Genomic DNA, 16,424 nt, shown 5'->3' with positions numbered 1-16,424 from the left:
AATAGGCCTCTGCAGATGCACATGAGAGGGTGCAGGCAGAGGGTGCAGGCAGAGGGAGAGGGATGGTACAGACAGAAAATGAGATCATGCGGGCAGAGACTAAACTGGTACAGGCAGAGGATAGATGGTGCAGGGCTGCAGGCAGAGGGACAGATGGTGCAGTCAGAGAAAAGGTGGTGCAGAGAGAGAGTGAGATGGTTCAAGCAGAGACACAGATAGTGCAAGCAGACACAGACATGGTACACTCAGAGGATAAAATGGTACAACAGAGAAGAAATACTGGAAACAGTGACACAAATGCTACATGCAGAGGCAAATTGGAGCACACAGAGGGGGAGATAGTGAAGACAGAGATGAAATGGTACAAGCAGAGGGTGCGAGACTACAGACAGAGAAAGAAAAGATTTAACATGGTAGCGCTGTCTAATACACACCAGCAACCATATCATAATAGGCCTCTGCAGATAAACATGAGAGGATGCAGACAGAGAGTGCAGGCAGGGAGACGGTTGGTGCAGACAGAAAATGAGATAATGCAGGCAAAGACTGCAAGTATATAAAAAAGTAGTCTATTGGACATCAAGTTAAAAGCACAAAGAAAAAAAAACATACAGCCATGAACTACCCTTCCCAACATGGATAGCGGTAATCATGGTAACATAACAGCCAATGAGAGTGCATGCAACAGTATATAGGAATCCCACGCCGTAGTCCTTCCTCTTTCGTTGCTGCTGCTGGAAAGAAGTCCTCTATCCTCTAGTCTGTTTTCTGATCGGAGCCTAGGGAAGAGAGAAAATAGTAATATCTCGTCCAGAACAATGTGGAATAAATCAGATTTACACTGCAATGCTGAGAAACACAGAAAAACTCAAGATCAGATGCAAGAGAAACACTATGCAAGCGCAGTATAGTCATATATACACTGAAACATTGGAAAAATTAATACTTCTCTTAATTGAAGAAAGTATCACTGGAAACCACAATCCAGGGGGGGAGAAGGCTAGATTAAGCCAGGGTGGGATAATCCTCGCCTCCGCGTCCTTAATAGAATTGAAACTTTCCTTTGTGTGAACTAGGAAATTTCTCATTCTATGTCAGGAAGCGGAGGCGAGGATTATGCTGGTTTAAAGCTTGCTCACCACCAGAGAAGCAGCTTCATGGATTGACTTAAAATACAACTTTTTGAAAGTTGAATCCGAAGACCAATACGCCGCATTCATAATGTCCTCCAATCTGCCCCCAACTTGGACAGCCTTGGATGCCATTGCGCCTCTAGTTGAGTGAGCACCGAAGTTTGTAATATTAATTCCAGCCTCAGACATGATCCACCTGCCCCATCTGGCAATAGTGGGAGATGAAACTGCCTTAAAAGGCTTTTTGATAGCAATAAGCAATTGCCTTTTGCCCGGAGGTCGGACCTCCAGAGTCATGTTCCCAAAAGCTTTGAGGCAATGAACAACACACAGTTTAGGAGAATCAGGAAAAGCTGGATAAGATACTGACCTGGTATTGCACTTAGTTCTTCTGGAAACAGTCAAAGTAACCCCTTCAGGAGTAAAAACTATGGCGGAGATATCTAGGGCACGAACGTCTGAAGCTCTCTAACAAGATATTAGACAGAGGAGAATAGCCAGTTTAGCCGAAAGTTCTTTACGTGAAAGGTATTCATTGTCCTGCCAGGACAAAAGAAAACGTAAAACCACATTAACATCCCATAAACCCGAATAACGGGGCTCCGGGGGACGTGAAAGACGAATACCTTTAAGAAGTTTGCAAACCCAAGGATGTTCCTCAACCGGAGAACCATCAACTAGGGCTTGACCCGCGGAAATTGCTGATCTAAAAGAATTGATGGTGCAGTACGCAAGATTTTTGAGGAAAAGATCAACAAGGAAATTTATTACGTCAGTGACAGAGGAGCCCACGGGATCCAGGTGTTTTGCCACACACCAATGACCCCATCTGTTCCAGGCTGATCGGTAACGCTTGGTGGTACTAGGGGCCCAGGCTCGTTGAATGAGGAGTTCAGCGTCTCTCGAAAGAGTGTCGTTTGACCAACGTCCCCTGAAATCCTCCAGGCCATGAGATGTAGATGGCCTTGGAGAACCAGGGGATGCGGATGACCCAATGGATCTGTCAGAATGAGGTCGAATGATGGCAACCGAAGAGGCTTGTCCCATGATAACTCTAGAAGGGATGGGAACCAACACATACCGGATGGGAACCGATCCATATCAGAGTTATCAATATCAGAGAGGCCTGCTGCCTGTGGACCTGGGCTGCTACTCTCTAAATGAACAGGAACGGGGGAAACGCATAAGTTGGGAACTGTGAACAAATCTTGCAGGAAAGCATCCACTGCTTCTGCGCCCGGATCCGGCTCCCAGCTGAAGAATCGAGGAAGTTGGGCATTCCACCTGGACGCAAAGAGGTCCACCACTGGAAGGCCCCAAAGATCCGATAACTTCTGAAACACCGACTGATCCAGTTTCCAATCGCTGGCATCCCGAAAATTCCTGGATTGCCAGTCCGCCACCTTATTCAGATCGCCGGGGAGATATTCCGCCGTGACATATATCTGACGTAGAAAGCAATAATTCCAAAAATTCTTGGCGAGATCCGCTAGGACTTTGGAATGAGTGCCTCCCAGTCGATTGATATACCTGACCGCCGTTGTATTGTCCATCCGGAGAGGGACTCGCCACAGTAAATTCGGAATTGTGTGTGCAGTTTAAACACTGCATACTCCTAGGCTATTTTAACATCCACTTCGACGAAGTGAACAAGCTAGACACCATCAAGTTATTAGACTCCACTAAGCCTTTGGGCTTGCTGCCCTACCTGGCGTCACCCACGCATACTAAGGGGCACACGCTAGACCAAATCTTTTACACCACCCCTATTGGAGTTTCCCCTCCACAACCAGTACTATGGTCTGACCATATGTTGGTGTCTTTTGATATTCTGCATAAATTCGTCCCCACCATTAGAGATAAAGGGCGCTCACCATCACATACCCCGTGCTTTCCATAGAGTGTCACCTGATATGATTGAACAATATCTGAAGAATCACCCTTGCTTGTTGTCAGGTGTAACCCTGGGCGTAGTGGGCGGAGTGGGGCTCCGTGGAGCTACGTGAAGTGGGCGCACAACTACGCCCACCCACGCACTCCGCGTAGCCCCACTCCGCGCCGCCCGCCTCCCTCCCGCCTCCCTCCCGCCCTCCCTAAGTACATAAATAAAGGCATAAAAAGCTTTTAAAAACACTTACCTTGTCTGCCGCGTCCCCGGGGCTCCCTCTCGCCGTCCCGCGATTCGCGCCGCCACCGCATCGGATCCTAGTGCGCATGCGCGGGCGGCCGCGCGTGCGCATTCCTCACGAGAAATGCGCATGCGCGTCCGCCCGCGCATGCGCATTAGAATCCGAAATGGCGGCGCGCATCGCGGGACGGCGAGAGGGAGCCCCGGGGACGCGGCAGACAAGGTAAGTGTTTTTAAAAGCTTTTTATGCCTTCATTTATGTATTTAGGGAGGGCGGGAGGGAGGCGGGTGGCGGCCGGCTACGCCCCGTGTGCGGAGCGCCCGTAGTGCCGCCTGGCTACGCCGGCTACGCAAAATGCGTAGGAGACGGCACTCCGTGCACGGAGCGTATCTGGCCGCCCAGGGTTAGTCAGGTGACATTGAGGAAGATATCGATCTCTTTCAAATATGGATTGCGCGATGTCTGAGGGAACTGGTGCCGCCCGAGCGGTCCCCCAAGAACTCACCCCGCGCATCGGCGCCGTGGTTTACTTCAGCGCTTAACTCCAGCTATAGGCTTTGCAAGAAAGCCGAAAGAGCATGGAGAGCAAATTATTTGGAACCACTGAAGGAGGCTTATAGGTGCAGCTTAAAGGCCTACCATAGGGAAATCTATCGCGCGAAAAAAGCCTACTTCGCCAGAAAGATTGAGGAGGCCATTTATACCAGTAAAGAAATCTTTCTGGTGGTAAAGGAGTTTACTTCACCGACTGCCATCACACCTAAGTGCTCCTTTTCGGAAGCTTGGATGTCCCAATTGGCAAGCTTCTTTGCGAATAAGATTAAAAGTATCCAGGAAACTTTCCCTGCTGCGGCAATTAAGGGTGTGCCTAACCCAAGACCCCTTTCCTCCGCGGCAGCCGTTGGGCAGCCCATTTTGACAACTTTCCCCCCCATGGAGCTTCAATCCTCTCTGGATGTCCTGTCTAAAATGAGATCCAGCTCCCCATTGGATCCAAGCCCCACCAAGTTTCTAGCGAAAACAGCACACATCGTTAACCCAATTGTTAATCCGATTTTAAATCGGTCTCTGGCAACGGGAGTTGTGCCGCAAGCATGGAAACAGGCGATGCTCCTCCCTCTTTTAAAAAACCATCCCTGGACCCCAGCATTCATGCGAACTATCGGCAAATATCGCTGCTTCCGGTCCTGGCCAAGGTGGCTGAAAAACACGTGCATGTGGTCCTGGCTGACTTTGTAGAGTCACATGAGATCTTGCATCACACCCAGTCCGGTTTCAGGGCAAACCTGTGTACCGAATCGGCACTGTTGGAGATGTCCGAGGCCATTAAGGAAGTCCTTGACAACGGAGAGAAGGCACTGCTCGTGTTATTGGATCTATCGGCTGCCTTTGACACCGTTCCCCATGACCGCCTCCTGGCAAGACTCTTGGAGATCGGTGTTAGGGGACGGTCTTCAGATGGTTTGAGTCGTTTCTATCCAACCGACAACAGAGAGTCTGGGCGCCTCCGTACTCTGCTGCAGTGCCGCCTCTGGAGGTGGGAGTTCCTCAGGGGTCGATCTTGAGCCCCACTCTTTTCAACATCTATATGTCCCCTCTCGCGGCACTGGCAGAGTCATTTGGCGCCCAGATTGTCTGGTACGCCGATGACACCCAGCTTCTATTCACATGCGGATGGAACTCGGACTTTGATGGAGACAGCATTAAGAACCGCTTGGGGGCGGTATTTGCCTGGTTTCAACTCAACCAGCTGAAATGCAACTCTGATAAGTCTGAGCTCCTCTTCTTTGGGTACCCTCCTGATCCCGGCTGGAAGGCCTGGTGGCCAGCTGGGATGTACCCGCCTTCCATTGATTCCGCGGTACCGAAGAATCTTGGAATCAAGATGGACAACTGTCTCTCACTGAAACCACAGATTCTTGATCTGGTCGGTCAGTGTTTCAGGATTCTAAAATGTTAAGAAAATTCCTCCCCCTCCTTTCTATTTCCCATAGGAAAATAACGGTGCAAGCCTTGGTCGGTTCGAGGCTGGATTACGCAAATGTGCTCTACCTTGGCCTGCCGGAATATCTTTTATCCCGCCTGCAGGTAGTGCAGAACGCGGCGGTGCGAGCAATCTTTGGCCTTGGCCGCAGGTCTCATGCCACGGGATTGTTGAAATCCCTTCACTGGCTGCCAATCCGGAAACACATTAAGTTTAAGGCTCTTACCATAGCGTTTAAGGCTCTCCATGGCACCGGGGCTCTCTATCTGAGGAAGAGAGTTGGCTTTCACCACCCATCTAGAGCTTTAAGCTCGGCCACTTTGGCAATGGCCACGGTCCCGGCAATCAGACGTGCGCGGACTGGGGGTCGGTCCTTTAAATATCTGGCGCCGCGGGCATGGAATGCTCTGCCACTCGCTCTGAGAAAGAGCGAGAATTTGGCCTCATTCAGGAAAGAGCTGAAAACGTGGCTGTTCGTTCTCTGATCTCTCTCCTACCACTGGGGTTATGCTGTGTTTGGTCTAATAGCGCCTGGACACTCTTGTCTGAGTAGCTGAGCGCTCAATAAAACCTCCAATAACATAACATAACATAACAGAAGAACACAACAAGAGACCCTGGTCGTGGTGAATGATCGGATGGCGAAAGAACCCGCTAGGAGTTCCAAGCAAATGATATGGAGATGTAATTCTTCCTACATCCATCTGCCCCCCACCGAGAGGGAACCGCAACGGGCTCCCTATCCCAGGCAACTGGCATCCGATTCGATCACAAGATCCGGACGGGAGCCAAACATCGCCCTCCCGTTCCAGGCATCCATGTGATCCAGCCACCAAAGGAGTTCCGACCTGGCCTCTGTGGACAAAGAAATGAGTTCCGAATAAGTGAGACCCTTGCGGAGATGAAACGCCTTTAGTCTCTGGAGAGCCCTGTAGTGAAGGGGTCCCGGACAGTAAGCCCACAATCCTGGCCAACTGACGGAGGGAAATTCGGTCCCGACGAAGGACTTTGCGAATCTCCTTCTTGATATTGGATATCTTTTGAGAAGGGAGATGCAACGTTGCGTCCCTTGTCTTGATAAGAAAACCAATGAAAGTCATGTCCTGACGAGGGACTAAGTCCGATTTCTGGACATTGATAATGAACCCCAGAGATTGGAGAAGAGATATGGTGGTCTGCAGGTGTTGAAGAAGGAGATCCCTGGATTGATTCATGAGAAGAATATTGTCCAGGTAAATAATTAGTCGAATCCCCATGGTGCGGAGATGTTTGACTACCGGACGTAGGAGTTTGGTAAAACACCAGGGAGCTGAGGACAGCCCAAAGGGGAGAGTGCGAAACTCGAAAACCTGATCCTTCTAAAGGAACTGAAGGAACCGGCAATGTGGAGGATAGATTGGAACTGAAAGATACGCATCTTTGAGGTCCAAACGTACCAACCAGTCGAATAAAATGGAGAAAGGACTAGCAACATTCAAGTATATAAAAAAGCAACCATTGTTACAGTTGAAATGTAAAAAGAGCAAATAAACTTGCTCGTTAAAATCATAAGAGTCACAATAGGATTTAATCAGACCATAGGGATTAAAGGAACAAAAAGAACTCACAGGGGCTTAGCACAGCTTTGAGTTGGCTAGTGCTTTAGGTGAGCCATGTGTCTGTTTCATGAGTCTTATGGACACTATATCAAATAATTTTGTTAATTTGCAATTTAACTGAGTCTCTTCAGGATTAAAACACAGCATCACGGCTTCCCTGCAGCTTGTTAAGCCCTTCTGGTTCCATAGGGCCCGGAGTAGAGATCGCCCAATATCCATGAGGTTTGAGCAGATGCAAATTATGTGAATAAGGTCCTCTTTTCCTGATGAGCAGAGTCTGCAGCTTTTTGCTGAGCTTTCCCTTTTCCAAGGTGCCAGGTGCGGTAAGATGGGTATAATGCCAAAGCGTATGTTTAAGAACTTATTTTTTGTTATCTGTGTGAGGCCCATTTTTAGGTATTCTTGTGGTGTCAGAGCACTGTAGTCTTTCAGCACGGCCCATCCATGGGCCCTCTTAGCCAGGGTGTCTTTGTCCTCTATTGATGAAATCGTCTTGGTTACTTTCGTTACTACTTTTTTAAAGGTTTTGAGATCTGTTGATGACTCCCAGAGGTTTGTTAGTTCCAAGATCTTCAGTGAGTCTTGTAGGTAGTTCCTTGCCGGTGAGTTTTCTCTAGAGAATAATTTGGTCCAGAGTTGGGCGTTTAAGGATCCATGGTCGGCACCTCTAATTTTCTGCCAAGTTTTAATATATGCGCCCCTTCTCTCCACCGTTTGTTTTTGTGGCCCAAATTCGAGGTGAATTTGGGTGGGTGATGTATAGGTGGGTAGATGGAATATTGCCCTTTATGCATGACTAATGGTGTTATCTAGTGTTGTGGTGTCTTTTCCTTGCATGGATTCACTATCATACGTGAGCATGGGTTGCAGGCGTGCTCTTATCACCTGCAAAAGGGGGTCCAATTGACCGGTCTGGGAGAGCTTTCTTCAGGGGACTAATCGACACGTAAAATGTCGTCCCCTTCCGATGAATGGCCTCTACTTGATGCCTGAATGAGCCTCTGTTGTTTAAGATAACGCCTAGGTATTTATAAGTGGCAACCTGTTCTAACCCCTGTCCATCCAGAAACCAAGCCAGTTTCCTTTTTTTGTTATAATTCATTGTCATAACTTTTTTTTATTTAAGTTGATGGTTAGTGAGTTGTTTGTAGAAAATATGTTGGTTGTATCCAAAAGATTTTGGAGACCGATCTGGGACCGGCTTATGAGGACCAGATCGTCAGCATAAAGGAGGTTTGAGAGTGTGGTTTCGCCTAGCCGTGGGGCATGGGATTTGGTTTTCTCCAGTTTGCCGGGGAGATCACCGAGAAAGAGGTTGAATAGGATAGGGGCTAGGACACAGCCTTGTTTCAAGCATTTGGTGGTGTTGATTTGCCTTGAAATGTGTGTACCGGAGCCCAATTTGATCCTAACCCAGGTGTTGGTATATAGCATGATCAGCTGCTGTAGGAGTGGCCCTGGAATCCTCCATCTTTCCAGATTCTGCCAAAGTTTGCTCCGGTCTACATGATCAAATGCGGCGCTATAATCAATAAAGCACAGGAATAATGAGCTCTTGATGGATTTTACCACATCTGTCAGAAGGGTTAGCGCCATAATGTTGGTCGTTGTCCCCTGGCCTCTGCAGAATCCGGTTTGGGTAGCCGGGATGATATGCTTTTCGTTTGCCCAGGATGTTAAATCCTCCAGGACGAGGCCTGCATAATACTTAGCCTCTGTGTCGACTAAGGCTATTAGTCGATAACTGCTTGGGTTGTTCCTATCACCCTTTTTGTAAATCGGGGCTTATTATGGAGCCTCTCCAGGTTATTGGACATTTTACTGTTTCCCTTATTTCCTGGAAGACTGGTGCCATAATGCTACTCCAAAGGTCTGCGTCTTGTTTATATATTAATGGCGTTATCCTGTTAGGGCCCGGGGCAACCTCGAGTTTGCCTTTTAAGATTTGTTTTCTGATTCTGGCAGCTATTTCTGAGTATGTGTTTTCCTCTCTATTTGTGATTGGTACGAGTCTTGTTGATGCTGCTTCGTCCAGTGTTGCAATATAGCGTGATGGTAATTTCCCTGTGTGCACATTGGTCAATTCTTTATTGATTATACCAGTTTTGTCGGGGCTCCGATGCAGACCAGGTTCCCGGGCCCTACCTCTAGGTGAGCGACCCGCTAGGTTTTCGATGTTGAAGTGAGCTGATAAATAGTTTGCCCAATCTGTTTCGGATATGTTAGGATTGATACCTTTGTGACCTGGGCATTGGAGGGTGTGAATTAATTTCTAGAATCTGGAGCTGTTCTTTTGTTTCGATCATGAAAGATTTTTACCCAGAGGTTGTCGTTCAGCTGCCTTTTCCTTTCGCAGGTCTTCTTCTTTAGCTGTGCTTTTAGGGTGCGCAGCACCCTTTGCGGAGCTTCGTTATTTGGATCTTTGCGGAGCTGTCTCAAAGTCTGGTTTATTTCCCATTTTAAAGTTTTTATCTCCGGTGTTATTACTTTCCCAACTGTGTTCCGTGGTGTGTTCGCTTTTTCGGTATTTAGCTCTGTGGCATATTTTGCCCTGAGTTCCTTTATGAATTCACCCCAGGCATTTAGTGGGCTTATATCTGAACTAGATATCTGGTGCATGATTGTTTTTGCACTGGTTGATAATTCCTCTGCATCGTCAGCCTTACACCTTATTCGCCTGTAGATTGAGGTGTACTCTGTGCAGATGTATGTTCTTTCCTCTGCTTTGTTCCTGCAGGACATGCCTAGTTTCACTTGTAGTGGCAGGTGGTCACTTTGGCCACTGTCTCCTACCTTGAACAAGCTGATTATTTCAAACAAAGGTAGGGTCGCGAGAATGAAGTCAAGGTGGGAGGGAGTGGTTGAAGACAGATATGTTGAAGCTGGTGGTATATCTTCTACAAATCGAACGCTGAGTACTCTCAAAATTAGCTGCTCAAGATCTATCAATAACTGATTTGAGAATTTTGTGTATTTGTTTGGTGAGGGAATGGTTTGGTTTGGGATTTCCCATGCGAGGTCCATTATCTTTGTCATATCGTCTGGTTTGTTTCCAAAAAGATGGAGGTTGAAGTCACCGGCTACGAATATATTCTCCAGTACCCTTTCCTCCGTAAGTCTTGCCAATTCGCTGTGGAGTTCCCTTGCCCCCAATTGTCTGTGCTTCGGGTGAATATATGTGTGTATAACAAATAATGGTTGAGTAATTTGATTGATTACAGTTTTTATAGCGAACACCTGAGTAGCACTGGGGGGACTGATTTTTATCGCAATTTCTTCCATTGCTCCAATTGTTGATATTGAGGCGAGTGACGCCAGGCCACCTGAGCAGTGGCCATAAGAGGAGCCTCTAATTGCCGGATGGATTAAGATTGCGTATCCTTGTAGTGATATTTCATGTTCTTCCCTAGTTTCCTGAAGTAGGATCAAATCAAATGTGTTTTAGTAGTTTGATATTTCAGGGTCCTCGAGTTTGTCTGAGAGACCGTTGATGTTCCAAGTACATATTTTAATTTTGGGGGTAGCAGATATCTTGAGGATTGGTGCTGATGTTCATTGTCAGTTAGTGTCTCCTGTGGGTATTGTCCGCCGTGTTGTTGTTCTATTTATTTCAAATTGGTGAGGAATGAGGTGTTGTAAATGTGGTAGGATGCTTTCAGCTCATGGGGAGTAACTATGTGCTCCTTTCAGTATTGATTTGGCTATTTAAGAGCGTTCTTGTTCCCTTTCTTCAAGGAGCGGGGTTGGATAGGCTGGCTTTTTTTCCAGCTTCGAGTTGTATTCCCCACTGGGACAATCTAAGTGATTCTCCCATGATTAAGTTTGCAATGTTGTTTGTTTTCCAGGTGGTATTTGTTATTTCATGGGCTTATCGGTCGATAGCGGGGAGAAATTCTATTCCAAGCAAATCTATTGTATTGATGTCTTTTAAACTATCGATTGTATTGATGAGCCTTAAGATGTTGCCCCTGTTTAGGGTGTCCACTCGTCATCTCGATTTAAATTCTGGAATGAAGAGGATTATGTCTGACTCTTTTGTTCCCGGAGACAATGTTTGCTGGTATATGTATGTCTCACTTTGGTTTGCCCCATGTAGTTGTCGAAATTTGATTGTTTTGGCGCAGCATGATATGCTCTCTCCCTCGGTTTGCTCCTTGGACTGTGCGCCGGCTACTTCTATAGTACTTATTTTCCTAGGGTTCCTTGAAGGTTCTTGGATGATGGTCTCAGTTCTGCTACAGATAAATGTTTTGGGAGAAACAGCGATTGTAGGACCTACGTTGGCTGTGGTAGACTCCTCTAAGGCCTCTAAGGCCTGCCTCGCGGTCTCCATAGCAGGTTGTGATATGGCTACCAGAGGGATACCTGTGAGAGGGTGTTTTTTTCTTTGTACTTCTTTTGCCGGTTCGGGTAGTTTGCTAGTTGGTGTATTGTTAATTTGACTAGTGGGATTTAGCTTTGTCTGTTTGCTCAAGTTCACTTTGGGTGACGATAGTGCAGTGTCGCTTATGCTTATTGTCTTTGCATTCAGTGAGTATTTATGTGAGGGTGATGATTTTATATGTTCCGTTTCTGGCTGCTCCTTACCCCGTGAAGTGATTTGAAGATTCTCTTTGGTGCAGTCTACTCCTGTCGCCTTTCGGTTCCTACCCTTTCTTTTTTGTTTACGGCATGCACGCACGTTCATTGGGCTCGCTGGAACACCTCTTTCATTAGTTGAGATATTCTGGGGGGGCTCTTCTAGTGAGACATTGGTTATACGTGATTGTTGGCCTTGCATGATAATTCCATGAGCATCGTTGCAGGTTCCTAATGGTTTTTTGTTGGGGATTGATCTGCTAGGCTTAGCCTCTGCTATAAGCGGCGTTGTAGTGTTTAATTTTAGGTCCCTCAAAAGATTTCCCAGCATCGTGGGCAGTGTGGATAGTTTGTCAATTATTGGTGAGCAGGCACAGTTTGTTCTTTATATTTGTATTAGTTTTGCTGCCTCTTGTCCTCTTTTTATAAGGCCATTAAGAACTGCAAGTTTTCTTTCTATCCCCATGGTAGACTCTGCCAGTGTTTGCAGGACAGTTAGCTGCAGGTCTAGTTTGTCCAATTGGTATTGTAGTTCTGTTGATGACAGCTGGATTGTATTGAGTAGAGTTGCCCAAAAGGTTTTTGTGGGGGTTCTGCTCCCCTCAGTTGGCTGGTGTAAGTTCTCTTCGCTAATGCTGTTTGTAGATGACTTGTAGTTGTATGATGCTAATAGGTCATTCCATTCTTGTGATGCCAAGAAAGTCATGTCCCTGCCCGAGGAGATTGAATCCCGCATGCCAAGTTAGGGGAGAGGTTCACGGGATCATTTTTCATGTCCTGCATATCGGCTATCGAGATGTCCTCTTGGATTTTAGTTTCTGTGTATGAGTTGTTGTTATATGCATGTAATGTAGCGCGCTCTTGTTCATGTATTACTTGTACCTGTTGATTAAGTGGAGAGGAATGGGTAGGGGATGGCTGTCCTGTTATGGTATTGGTAGCGTGGTGCTCCGAGAGCCCAGCGGGCTCAGGGACCTATTTGCTCTGTATGTCTGTTTCAGTCGCTAGTCCCATTGAGGCACTTGCCTGGTCGCCATCCATTGTTGGTAGCAAAGTTTGACTGGTGTCATCCTCAATTGATGCAGATATTCTAGGTACTTGTGCCCATTGTGGTTCGGCCCCTGTTATACTTCTTGTGTGGGCCGAGGTCTCCTTTGGAATTGATGATGTGTGTACATCTGCAACCGTATAGGTTGGTACCTGAGCCAACGAGCAGTTTGCACCAGCGGGGTGCAGTGGGGACTGTAGGCCTGTGATGAAGTCGTTTGTTGAGTATATAGCTTTTCCTGGATCATTTAGAAAAGTGCATTTTGTGTAGATTTTTGGTTGGGAGTAGCTTTTTGTTTTCCTTAAAGGCTGGTCTTCTATGTTGATTAGTTCATGGGAGTTTTTCCTTTTTTCTCTTTCTAGGCGTTTGTTTTTGCGCTTTTGCGTTACATTGCTCTGGTGATGTTACTGAGCTTTGAGCACTGCCTATTAGCACACTTTCATGGTTTCTGTTTTTGATATCGTTGAGATTACATTTTCGTAAGATGGTGTTGTTGCTAGCCTTTATACTGTTGGGGTTTGAATTGTTTTTGTCTAAGGTCTCTAGGCTTGTGGCCATTTAGTTTCTTTTCCGTTTAGACGGTGGCCTTGTTGGGGGTTTTCTTTCTCTTCCTGATCTCATGTTACTTCTACTTAACCCCTCTCCTGTCCTGACCGGTGTCGCTTGTTGCTTGTCGCTTGTATCTCTCACAGTAACTGTCCAGATGACCCGGAGGCTGGTTGGGGGTCTGCAGTTGTGAAAGAGTGCGACGGGAGGGTATGAATGAGGGTGAGAAAATTAAAGTACCAGTGTACAAAATCTGTGTGGGGGCTTTTCTCAAGGTGCACAAGTCTAGGTTGGTCTCAGTAGGCAGGGTGTGGTTCCCAATCGCAAGAACACAAGGTCACTATCGCCCACTCGATTCCTTTCCCGCTCATATGCAGTCCAGCCCACCAGCTCACCTTCTAACCTCGTGGATTTGAGTGGCCGTCAGGGTCGGGGTCAGGATTGCAGGTACCTCCTGGGCCCACTCGTGATGTATCCTCAGGGCACAGTCGTCTCCTTCCTCTTGACTGCCTGTTTCCGTGGTTGCGGTCTCTGCTGCTGCCACAGCGGTTTTTCCCAAGCCTCTGCCACTGCAGATACCCTGCTACCCTGTTACCCAGTTACACAGAGCGGAAGACACCCCTTATGACTCACTTTGGGGATTCCTGGTTCTCCCTGGGTTTGTCAGCTGCACTCTGTGGGCTGGCAGCTGGGCTGGCAGGTGGTGATGGGCAACGAGCAGCGGCTCCGTGCTCAAGCGCTGTGGCCAGCGCTAGAGGTAGCTGTAGAGGCAGGGGGCGGGGAAGCGGGGGAGGCAGGAGCAGGAGCCGACCAGAGCTGGGTCTCTACCGCTCCACTGTTAAGCCGCTAGACCGCTGGTCTGCTCTACCCCTCTGTTGCTTGCTGTAGAGGCAGGGGGGCGGGGGAGAGGGAGAGCGGGAGCAGGAGCAGGAACAGAAGCCGACCGAGACTAGGCTCTGCCGCTCTACCGCTCCACTGCTAAATCGCTAGTCCGCTCTTCCCCTCTCTACCCCTCTATTGCTCTGTTGCTTGGGTGTTCTGGGGGTTTCAGCGTGCCGAAGAACAAGCTCGGCACCGTGGTATGAGGCTTGCGGTGCTGTGATGGCTCGGCGGCATGGCTCTTCCACCTCCTCCTCTGCAGTCGGGTGCTTGGCGGTTTCGGCTTCGGCGGCATGCAGGGCTCGCTGCAAAACACAGACTGAACTCCCAGGGTTTGCATGCAGCTCTTTGATCAGAAATGTAGGGTTTATTAAATATTTAAAGTAAGAAAGTATGCATGATAGCTATATAATACATATAAAAATATCTGATCAAGTTTTTTATAAATATTTGATAATCATATTACAGATGGCGCTGAAAAATCTCCCATTCATCTTCTGTAACAATAGGACAATCTATTATAATATAACAATTGATACCATTGTTACAGTAAAAAGAAAAGAAAAATAAAGTTATGTATTTAACAGAACATCCATAATGAAATAGTTCCGAGCGGTAATTATTTACAGAACTTCTTTTCTCGGGGAGGTGAACAAATTTGATGTTTGGGGCAACGGGTCATAAACTCCTCTGAGATCATGACGGTGAGAATATTAATATGTATATATTCTCACAGCATATGATCACAAGGGGAAAATAGACGGAAAGCCGTAAGTCGATAACGTTGCTTACTTATCGTTACTCTTTGTGACGACAGATCGTGAACCCCACTAAGATCACCAAGAATGTTAATGTTATAATATACATATTAACAGTATGTGATCTCTAGGGGAAAACACAATAATAAGTGGAAGATGGTGACATTGATTGTAAATGTTTAGGGTTTGCGTGACGGGTCACTAACACCTCTCGAGCGAAGTACTGTATCAATATTATAATATAAAAAGTCACTATATATAAGGTAAAAGGAGCCAGAAAAGGAGTAATATTTGTTATAATATATCTCTTTCTAAGAACAAGCTGCTGACGTTACAGAGAAAAAGGGAAAAACATGCAATAACATTTTTTTCAACATAAAAATGTTTAAATATTGACAAATAGTCACAATTTATAACTAAGTACTATGCCTATGCCATCTTGAAACAACTTACAACTCCGGAATATGTTTTTTGACGCAAAAAGAGAATCTGATGCTGGAGAACGGAACCCGCAACAGAGATTGGCGATTTAGAAATAACTCGGGAAAACAAAACTAATTGCACAGTAGGTGTGGTTTATATAGTTTTTTGTTGTTTAGTAGTCTATGGAAGGAAGATGTGGCTCCACCTATGTAGATGACAGGTTTTGCAGCTTTCACATGCTCGCGTTTTAACTGTTTTTCGTCTGCATGTGTTCGGAAAAGTTTCAAACTGTGAAGCTGTAAAGGTTTCGATTTTGATAGTAACACGTATAAGGTATTATTATCTACATATGTTGGAGAGTTTAAAAAGTGTTACTCAGAAAACTGTGTTCTTTGCATTTTCATGATCAAAAGCATCTAAATAGAAGACGTATAAAAAAATATCGTTATAATTAGAAGAAAAAAAGGTTTAATATTTGTTATTTTTATGGTTCTTAATTTAAAAAATGCTAGCAGTTGTAGATCGTAATCCTACCCTCTGAAAGGTGTGCTGGCGCTTGGGGCTTTGGGAAGGTTATTAAATAATAAATACCCTTTTCTATGCACCTGTAGACTTGGCTTTTAAACTTTCAATTGCCTAATCTGTATATTTACACTTCCTACAAACATTTTGGTACTTCTATTTTAGTATTGCAGTGAGCCATTCAGCAGTATGTGTTTATGTATGCATTGTTCTAAAAGTGAAGCTGCTGTACTTTTTGTCAGACACTCTCCTTGCAGAATTGTAATAATTCAGCCAGTACCCAAGAAGTCATGGTGCAAAGTGGGCCTTAGGGCATGGACTGCTTCAAAGTCCTATACACTATGCATACACTCTTCTATGCACGGGCAAACTTGTCTTTTATAGCTTTTATTATCCAGTCTATGTTCTTACACTTCTAGAAAGCTCTTTGTGATTGTTGATTCAGTATTGTAGTGAAGTATTTAGCAGAATGCCCTTATGCATGCACTGTGCTAAAAATGAAGCTCTTCCAAATTCAGACAGACACTTTCATTGCAGAACTGACATTATCCAGTCAGTACTCAAGTAATCATGGTGCAAAGTAGGCCTTAGGCCATATACTGTTTTAAACCTGTATAGAGTATGCTTGCACTCTTCTATGTAGGTGTACATTTGTTTTTTATACATTCAATTGTCCAGTCTGTATCATTAGACTTTCACAATCACTCTCACTACTGTTTCAATATTGTAGTGAGCCATTCAGCAGTATTTCCTTATATATGTACTGTGGTAAAACTGAAGCTCCTATAAATTCAGTCATGCACTCTCTTTGCAGAACTATAATCAT

General features: G+C 46.0%; 1 long non-coding RNA gene across 1 annotated transcript in view; it reads right to left on the bottom strand.

Moving 5' to 3' along the window:
* Positions 1-203: 203 nt before the first annotated feature.
* LOC144819722 (uncharacterized) overlaps positions 204-16,424 on the bottom strand; it is a 228,749-nt gene continuing 212,528 nt past the window's right edge. The window contains exon 3 of the long non-coding RNA XR_013607534.1: positions 204-779. This is a non-coding gene — a long non-coding RNA (uncharacterized LOC144819722). The remainder of the gene's footprint in view (positions 780-16,424) is intronic.

The sequence above is a fragment of the Lissotriton helveticus genome, chromosome 2_1 (genome assembly GCF_964261635.1).
Source record: "Lissotriton helveticus chromosome 2_1, aLisHel1.1, whole genome shotgun sequence".
Taxonomy (NCBI): domain Eukaryota; kingdom Metazoa; phylum Chordata; class Amphibia; order Caudata; family Salamandridae; genus Lissotriton; species Lissotriton helveticus.
Note: the sequence above shows the minus strand (reverse complement) of the source record. Positions and strands in the feature narration are given on the sequence as shown.